The sequence below is a fragment of the Crinia signifera genome, chromosome 1, assembly GCF_055691185.1.
Source record: "Crinia signifera chromosome 1, ASM5569118v1, whole genome shotgun sequence".
Taxonomy (NCBI): Eukaryota; Metazoa; Chordata; class Amphibia; order Anura; family Myobatrachidae; genus Crinia; species Crinia signifera.
Genome location: NC_139217.1, coordinates 463,924,548 through 463,934,819, shown reverse-complemented (window position 1 = coordinate 463,934,819; position 10,272 = coordinate 463,924,548).

Sequence of the window (10,272 nt, the reverse complement as noted above, 5' to 3'; positions counted from 1 at the left end):
GCGCTGTTATTTATGTACTTATACTGAATTACCCCTGCACTAATACTCATGTACTTATACTGAATTACCCCTGCACCGTTATTCATGCACTTAAACTGAATTACCCCTGCACCGTTATTAATGCACTTATACTGAATTACCCCTGCAATGTTATTCATGTACATATACTGAATTACCCCTACACCGCTATTAATGTACTTATACTGAATTACCCCTGCGCCGTTATTTATGTACTTACACTGAATTACCCCTGCGCTTTTATTCATGTACTTATACTGAATTACCCCTGCGCTGTTATTCATGTACTTATACTGAATTACCCCAGCCCTGTTGATCATGTACTTATACTGAATTACCCCTGCACTAATACTCATGTACTTATACTGAATTACCCCTGCAATTTTATTCGTGTACTTATGCTGAATTACCCCTGCACTGATACTCATGTACTTATACTGAATTACCCCTGCACCGTTATTCATGCACTTATACTGAATTACCCCTGCACCGTTATTCATGTACTTATACTGAATTACCCAAGTGCTGTTATTCATGTACTTATACTGAATTACCCCTGTGCTGTTATTCATGTACTTATACTGAATTACCCCAGCACTGTTATTCATATACTTATACTTAATTACCCCTGCACTGTTATTCATGTACTTATACTGAATTACCCCTGCGCTGTTATTCATGTACTTATACTGAATTACCCCTGCACTGTTATTCATGTACTTATACTGAATTACCCCAGCTCTGTTATTCATGTACTTATACTGAATTACCCCTGCGCTGGTATTCATGTACTTATACTGAATTACCCCTGCACTGTTATTCATGTACTTATACTGAATTACCCCAGCTCTGTTATTCATGTACTTATACTGAATTACCCCTGCACTGTTATTCATGTACTTATACTGAATTACCCCTGCGCTGTTATTCATGTACTTATACTGAATTACCCCTGCACTAATACTCATGTACTTATACTGAATTACCCCTGCGCTGTTATTTATGTACTTATACTGAATTACCCCTGCACTAATACTCATGTACTTATACTGAATTACCCCTGCACCGTTATTCATGCACTTAAACTGAATTACCCCTGCACCGTTATTCATGCACTTATACTGAATTACCCCTGCAATGTTATTCATGTACATATACTGAATTACCCCTGCACCGCTATTAATGTACTTATACTGAATTACCCCTGCGACGTTATTTATGTACTTACACTGAATTACCCCTGCGCTTTTATTCATGTACTTATACTGAATTACCCCTGCGCTGTTATTCATGTACTTATACTGAATTACCCCAGCCCTGTTAATCATGTACTTATACTGAATTACCCCTGCACTAATACTCATGTACTTATACTGAATTACCCCTGAGCTGTTATTCATGTACTTATACTGAATTACCCCTGCAATTTTATTCATGTACTTATGCTGAATTACCCCTGCACTGATACTCATGTACTTATACTGAATTACCCCTGCACCGTTATTCATGCACTTATACTGAATTACCCCTGCACCGTTATTCATGTACTTATGCTGAATTACCCCTGCACTAATACTCATGTACTTATACTGAATTACCCCAGCGCTGTTATTCATGTACTTATACTGAATTACCCCTGCACTGATACTCATGTACTTATACTGAATTACCCCTGCACCGTTATTCATGCACTTATACTGAATTACCCCTGCACCGTTATTCATGTACTTATACTGAATTACCCCTGCAATTTTATTCATGTACTTATACTGAATTACCCCTGCACTGATACTCATGTACTTATACTGAATTACCCCTGCACTGATACTCATGTACTTATACTGAATTACCCCTGCATTGTTATTCATGCACTTATACTGAATTACCTCTGCACCGTTATTCGTGCACTTATACTGAATTACCCCTGCACCATTATTCATGCACTTATTCTGAATTACCCCTGCACCGTTATACATGTACTTATACTGAATTACCCCTGCAATTTTATTCATGTACTTATACTGAATTACCCCTGCAATGTTATTCATGTACTTATACTGATTTACCCCTGCAATATTATTCATGTACATATACTGAATTACCCCATGCACCGCTATTCATGTACTTATACTGAATTACCCCTGTGCCGTTATTCATGTACTTACACTGAATTACCCCAGCGCTGTTAATCATGTACTTATACTGAATTACCCCTGCACTAATACTCATGTACTTATACTGAATTACCCCTGCACCGCTATTAATGTACTTATACTGAATTACCCCTGCACCGTTATTTCATGTACTTACACTGAATTGCACTGGCACAGGGGGTGAAGGGGTTCTGTATCTTTGCCTTGTGGCTGGCAATGGCCCAGGTAGGAGGTTCTGTGTCTTGTGGCTAGGGACAGGGTTCTGTATCTTTGCATTCTGGCTAGTGTTCCCCCACCAGCTCACTGTCTCCTTCATAAATGGATAGTGTCTGTCACCTTATATATCACACACTGCCTGTCACCGTCTCCCCAGCTTCCCCTACTGCTTCTCCACATCACCCTATACCTCACCAAGTAATCACCCTCTCCACATAATCTACTGCCTCTCCCCATCAATGTATGCCTCTCCCCAGTGTCACTGTATCCCCATCACCCTCTGTCTCCTGTCACCTTCTGCCTCTCCCCAGTGTCACTATCTCCCCATCACCCTCCCTCTCCTTTCACCTTCTGCCTCTCCCCAGTTTCACTATCTCCCCATCACCCTCCCTCTCCTGTCACCTTCTGCCTCTCCCCAGTTTCACTATCTCCCCATCACCCTCCCTCTCCTGTCACCTTCTGCCTCTCCCCAGTTTCACTATCTCCCCATCACCCTCCCTCTCCTGTCACCTTCTGCCTCTCCCCAGTTTCACTATCTCCCCATCACCCACCCTCTCCTGTCACCTTCTGCCTCTCCAAGTCATCACCACTTCACTTCACACACTGCTTCTCTCTGACGCCCTCTACTTATCCCGATCACTCTTTACACTCACCCACTGCTTCTCTCTGACACCCTCATCCTATCCCAATTACCCTTTTACACTCACCCACTGCTTCTCTCTGACGCCCTCTACTTCTCCTGATCACCCTTTACACTCACCCACTGCTTCTCTCTGACACCCTCAACCTATCATTCATGATCACCCTTTACACTCACCCACTGCTTCTCTCTGACACCTTCTACTTCTCCCGATCACCCTTTACACTCACCCATTACTTCTCTCTGACACCCTCTACTTTTCCCAATCACACTTTACACTCACCCGCTGATTCTCTCTGATGCCCTCTACTTCTCCCGATCACCCTTTACACTCACCCACTGCTTCATTCTGACATCCTCAACCTATCCCGATCACCCTTTACACTCACCCACTGCTTCTCTCTGACACCCCCAACCTATCCTGATCACCCTTTGCACTCACCCACTGCTTCTCTCTGACACCCTCTACTTCTCCGATCACCCTTTACACTCACCCACTGCTTCTCTCTAACACCCTCAACCTATCCCGATCACCCTTTACACTCACCCACTGCTTCTCTCTGACACGCTCTACTTCTCCTGATCACCCATTACACTCACCCAGTGCCTCTCCATCTCCCACTACACTATCACCTATCTGTCCTCTCACCCTCTCCCTGTCACCTACCCTCCATCATTATGTCACCCACTGTCTCTCCCTGGCATCTCTTACTGCATCTCCCTGGCGTCGCTCACTTCCTCTCCAATGAAGGCATGGCTTGTGGCTACTGCGTTCCGCTTGGGGCCATGCCCCTTGCGGGAAGACCACACCCACTTTCCCAGGAGTTTGAGAAAAGCCACCCACTTCTTTATGGTGCCCCTATCATTCTGTTCTGGATATACCCCTGCCCAGTAGGGCCTCTAGCATTTGTCTCCTCCAAGAGAGCTGCCATTTTTGGAGGGACATTTTCAGCAGATCCCATACGAATGGCCAGACCCATTGGAATCTGCAGAGACCATGCGGTCTACCTGCGATCCAAGCCAGAGATCGCTTACAATTGCTGGCCGTTCGCAAGATGATTGACAGACGGCGGATGTTTGTGGGTGGCACCCCAATGGTTCCTGGGAGTGTCTCCGGTGAGTGATTACGAATGGACTTCTTCCTCTTCGATCCCATTCACAGCCGTGCACATAGGTGCGATTACACTGTGGCGGGGCAGCGGATAACTGATCGCTGGGCTGCAAAAAGATGCAGTCCAGCAATCAGGTCCGAATCAGTCGCTTTGTCCGTTCCCACTGTGCAATCTCGCAACAGATATTGTCAGTGGCCACATCCAGGAGTATTCTGCAGCTGTCCTTGACGATATCCTCAGATTAAGCTGCATATACAGACGACAGAGGATGTTGCTACTGAGCCGCGGGAGAACGCATCGCTAATGATATTCTGAGTACACCCTAAACTATTTTTACAACTATTTTAGTTTTTTGCAACTAATGGTCATTATCGGCAAATTAACTTAAAGTGCTGTCTAGTGTGCACTCAGCATTACAGTAACTGCTGCACTTTAAGCCTTAAAAATATATATTTGCAAAGGAAAATCTGGAACGAGCCGAGAACAATGCAAAGTAATATCTACTGGATCAAATTGTTTGACTTGTACAGCAGATCTGCCATCATGACGAATGCACATAATTAGCTAACAGAAGACTGGTATCCATCAATGGGGGACTAGGAAGCCTGACACACGATACATATTCATACATGCTTCCGCTAGTGACAAATACATTGTATCGCTACAGCACAGTAATGGGCACGTACTGTACATAACACATTGTTCTGTTGGCCAAGCTTTGAACAAAAGCTATTCACAATTTATGTAAACTTCCTTAGATTGTCTTGATTAGGACGTTGCTGCATTTGAATCCGCTGCATGGGATGCAGTTACAATCCTGGCGGTCGGGATCCCGGCGTTCAGAATCCCGACGCCGGAATCCCGACCGCCGAAATGCCGACACTTTCTCCCTCCGTGGGTGTCCACGACACCCCTGGAGGGAGAATAAATTAGTGTGCCGAGCGTAGCGAGGCACCGGGCCCGCTGCATGGCGAGCGCAGCGAGCCCACAAGGGGGGGCGATCCACGTCCCCCCCTTGTCGGGATTTCGGCTGTCGGGATTCCGGCGTCGGGATTCTGAACGCCGGGATCCCGACCGCCGGGATTCAATACTGAATCCGGCTTTGGCCACAGTAATACTAATACCACTATAAAAGTCCTTCCCTGGTGTAGGTGCTACACCCACAACCATGCAGGCCACACCCACCCCACACAACCACACCCCCTCTTCCCAGTGCACGGCAGGTAGGAACACCGCTGCTCTGGGACAAACTGTGCGTCCCCATTAATTTCAATGAAGACCTAATATTCATGCCAAGGGGCTGTAGGGCAAGTTGCCAGGGGTTTTATTTTGCCCAGACACATGAATATATAAATGGAACACATTGGATGTGATCCTTGCATTTAGTTATTAATGCCTGGGCATGTTTGCTGGGACTTGAGGCAGAGCTGCCTCTGCACCAGAAGTCCTGATTTTGGGGTGGGAGGGACTTTTTTTGGAGGGGAGTCACGACTTATCTAGGGATTCTAACCCTGGGCTGGCCAGTTTGAGGCTCTTACCATTAGGGCAGAGGTTTTCTGCTATAGGGGGTTATTCAGACCTGATGCTCATATGTAGAGATAGCCACCGCCCCACCAGAGTGTTATCCTGCCCTGTGGAAGGCTGCTGACATCACGCACCCTCCCTGAACACAGCATCTTCCTGTCAATCAAACTGCGGCAGGCTTGCATAGAAAAATGTTGCTTTTGTCGCTGGCGGCTGGTGTTGGCCGTGCTTTCAAATGAAAGTCAATACTGACAAAAAGTAAATGCTGTTTTTTTGTCGACTGCAAACTGACGCCAATAATAGACTTAATGCGATTTTTAGTAAATTTACTCCCTAGTGTCATATAATCACGTGAGTTATTTTTGCCATGTTACAGAAATACAACTGAGCTTTGCTACTGCGAATCATTATCTCCCTTTCAAAATGTCCACGGAGGTTACATAATATGGCTGCTGATTATACAGACAAAGGATCCCAGCTGGAAAGGCGAAGAGGGAAAGAGAATAGGGTAGTAATGTACAGTATTCAGAACAGATGGAGTTCCGAGGGGCGTTTCCTAGCCCCTCTGCTCACAATATTATACGCCATATTAATGTGGTTGTTGTTACAGGGAACTGTGCAGAATTATAAATCACAGCCTGAAGAAACAAATCAAGGAAAGAATGTAATTTCCAACATTCTTCATATTGTCTGCCACAGTGATTTATGTAAAAAAAATTTGTAATGTTTTAAATGAGATTGCTACTTTAATATTTAAAGGTAGCATTTCTTACTCATTAAACAGACAGGACTCGCTAATTAAAAGGCAATATTCATATATAATGTCTGAAACATACTTAATACATATACATCATTCTCTGGTACAGACAAGAAACCTTTTTCCTATTTATTAGTGATAATTGCCCACTAGGGGGCCTTTATCATTGTCGTATCAGGCTGATATCTGATTGTATTTGAGAAGTATGGAACGCATATTGGTTGAATCGCTAATATCTGTGTATATTATCACGTATGGTAGGAACAGGAAAAGTGATTATGGGGGCGATGCAGTATCGCTCGTTGTGATCCAAATTCGACCACAGCCCTAATGGCACCGAGGGGATTCAGCAGTTGGGGGGTGTTCGGCTGGGCATTGGGTGGCGTTTCTAGGCCCTGAATCATTTTGAATCAGGCCCTATGTTACAACTAGAACTGTATCTAAGGCTCTTCTGAAAGCTGAAATTGGTGTCTATTGGTCCCAGCGTGCCATAGATACCACCCCTCATATATCAATTGTATATAGGTAGCACAAATCCCAGCTATCCTTACACCTTCATTGTAGGAAATATGAATAGACTTTAAACCAGCACTAGGCTCTCCACCTGTATATCCCTGTATACACCTGTATATCCCTGTATACTCTCCACCTGTATATCCCTGTATACACCTGTATATCCCTGTATACTCTCCACCTGTATATCCCTGTATATCCCTGTATACCTGTACTGTATATCCCTGTATACTCTCCACCTGTATATCCCTGTATATTCCTGTATACCTGTATATCCCTGTATACACCTGTATATCCCTGTATACTCTCCACCTGTATATCCCTGTATACCTGTATATCCCTGTATACTCTCCACCTGTATATCCCTGTATACACCTGTATATCCCTGTATACTCTCCACCTGTATATCCCTGTATATCCCTGTATACCTGTATACTTAAGCTGTGCTGAGAATTGTAGTTCCACAGCAAAAAGAGACCGGTGAAGAATATATACATTATAGGAGCGATGAGTGCATCCTATGAGGCTGGTTTACAGCCGCCTGTGGAACTCCGTGTATACCATCCAGGTCTTGGCGGCACAGAAGAATATAGGGTGGGTATTTTGGTTGATTCACAAGGCTGCGAATTCGCAACCTTGTGAGTCCACCAAACCCTGCCTTGCGAATTGTGGCTTGCGAAGCGGGCAGGCAGCTGGCATCCGGTGATGTCAGCTGCCCGTCCCCCGCACCCGCGTTATTGACACACTGGGCATTCCCATATGCTAATGAGCTGCCCCGTCGCCCCATGCCCCCTCGCCCACCGGCCGCGAGGTTGGGTGTGTGCACGCGGAGATTCTGTTCGCTGTGGCCGCACGCACCAAGCGCCTGCAAATGCGCAGAAAGGCACATGCGCAAAGTAAAAACATCGGCCCCGTGCGAAGGCACGTGTCACTGCGAATGGACCAGAATTAGGGCCATAATGTATATTTCACTGCAACTCAAAAAAGTACAATTCATTTTTACCTTCGTACACTTTTAAAGTACAGTGGTAACGAAAGGGTTAATTCCCCAGGCACTAAACCTAATTACTTTATGCTTCATTTTGATGTCAAAACTCTCATTTAAATCCCATCCGGGGACCAGCGGCTGTAGCCGGCTCTCGAGAAATTCACTGTGTTCTACATAACATGATAAGAGTTGGCTGAAGTGCGTAGAAATTAAACAAAGATCGTTATGTTTATTCTACAGAAATAGATGCCACAAACAATACACTTCGCCAATCGTGGTTTATACGACCCCAAGTGTCTGAGTGGCCGTAACGCTGGGACCTCAAAATAGATTTTTCCCTGAAAAATTGCATTACATCTATGATGAGCGGAATGTTGAGCCTGATCAGTGGCGTAACTATAAATTTTACTCCCCCCTGCCAAAAAGTTTGACGTCACACACATAACGGAGAAGCTGAAGCAGGAGAGAGGAAGAGAGACCAGCAGACACTGCTGATTCCCTTGGCTCTGACGTATCCCAGGCCGCCCTAGCATGCCCATCCGCATCCATCCTGTACACAGTAGCCAATAGCCGGCTCTGTGTACAGTCAATTGAATCAGTGGGGGAATTTGACATCACTGCCATGGCCGCACCTGCACTGACTCTCCTCCGGTGCTCGGCCAGTGGGCAGCGGCAGGCAGCAGCATATCAGTGCGTCAAGCGGGTGCCGGCGCCCACACAGACCCTGCTGCTGCTTGCAGCCCCAAGCGGCTGCTGGGGCTGCCTTACAGTAGTTACGCCACTGAGCCTGATTCATGATTGGAAGTTTGTGGCAACTGAGATCAGTGGCTCAACTGAGATGCCAGAGACGCGATTCCTACATAAGGGATCCATTTGGCGCCTGTTGGTACCTAGATTTCCTGGAGGCATTCGCCCCTGTAAGGCCACCTGTCAGTCAGTGACTTTTTGCACCCCCCATCCCCCTCCCCATCCTGTCTCCCACATAAATAACCTTTGCCGGTTAACAGAGTACCCATTGCTGCAAAAACTCATCTAAGACGGGCATCCATCTATATCTATTGTGGCATCTGTTACAAGGACAGCAGTGGGTGCTATCTGGGGGTGTAACATGTCTGGGATCCACTGCAGGAAGGGTGAGGAGTTTTGTCATATATAGTAATGACATGTTTGTCTGCTTGATAGATGGTTTGGGGTCTGTGGTCAGTCTCAGTGGGTGGAGGTGGGGTATTATTTGGAATGTGGAGGTTTGTGGTTTGTCACTGCAGTGTAAAGGGCTGGGGGCACCAGACTGCCAAGCATATAGAAATTAAAGGCTTCCATATGGGTGTAGTGATTTATTAATTCCGCCTACTTTGGTGCTGGCTCAATCTACATTTGATTTGGTGCCGCCTACATGGGAACACGTCCAGTAACTTTTAGTTCCCAATCCGCCTCTTATGGTGCCTACGGTATTCTTGCCATTCCCAGTTACCTCCCACAAGATGGCCACATAGAGCACAACAGTAAATCAGGCCCTCGTTATTATTCGACAATAGCAAGCGCGTCCCCTTTTCAACCATCTTGGTGGCTTGATAAAATTTGTAAGTGGATATAATAAAAGAGTGATGGCTTTCCAGGAAGGAACTAAAACTCTGAGTTTGAATGAGAGCCAGTCAGTGAGCAACTATGGACAAATGGCTAGGAGAAGTTGGTCTTGGCTTCACGAGAAGTCTATGATCGGTAGAACACACAACTTTCAAAGGTTTGTAGACTGGTGTTTAAATGGTCCTCAGAAAAGATTTCACTATAATGGTGTTTGTATCTGGACCTAGAATCACTAGAATGATTTTTCTTGATCTGGACCTGGAATCACAACAGTAGTTTTTTGGATCTGGACCGGGAACCATGACTAGAGCTAACAGAATTGGACAATGAGCAGGGGCAGCTATCACTTGGAACCCAGTTAGAACCGGAATGGATGGAGATCAGACAGGATTAGGAATTGCTGTAGTTTGGTCTGGAAATGGAACTGCTTAGAACTGGGCTGGAACTGGAATTGCTGAGAACTGGACTGGGGACAGAATTGCTGAGAAGCGGAATTGAACTGTAATGGTTGAGAACCAAACTGAAACTGGAATTGCTTGTATACAAGATTGGAACTTGCTTTCCCAATGGAGGTCTCTCTGGAGGAATCTGCTGCGCTATATAAGACACTGTAACGGAATCTGCTGCGCTATATAAGATGCTGTAACGGAATCTGCTGCCCTATATAAGACACTGTAACGGAATCTGCTGCGCTATATAAGACACTGTAACGGAATCTGCTGCGCTATATAAGAAACTGTAACGGAATCTGCTGCGCTATATAAGAC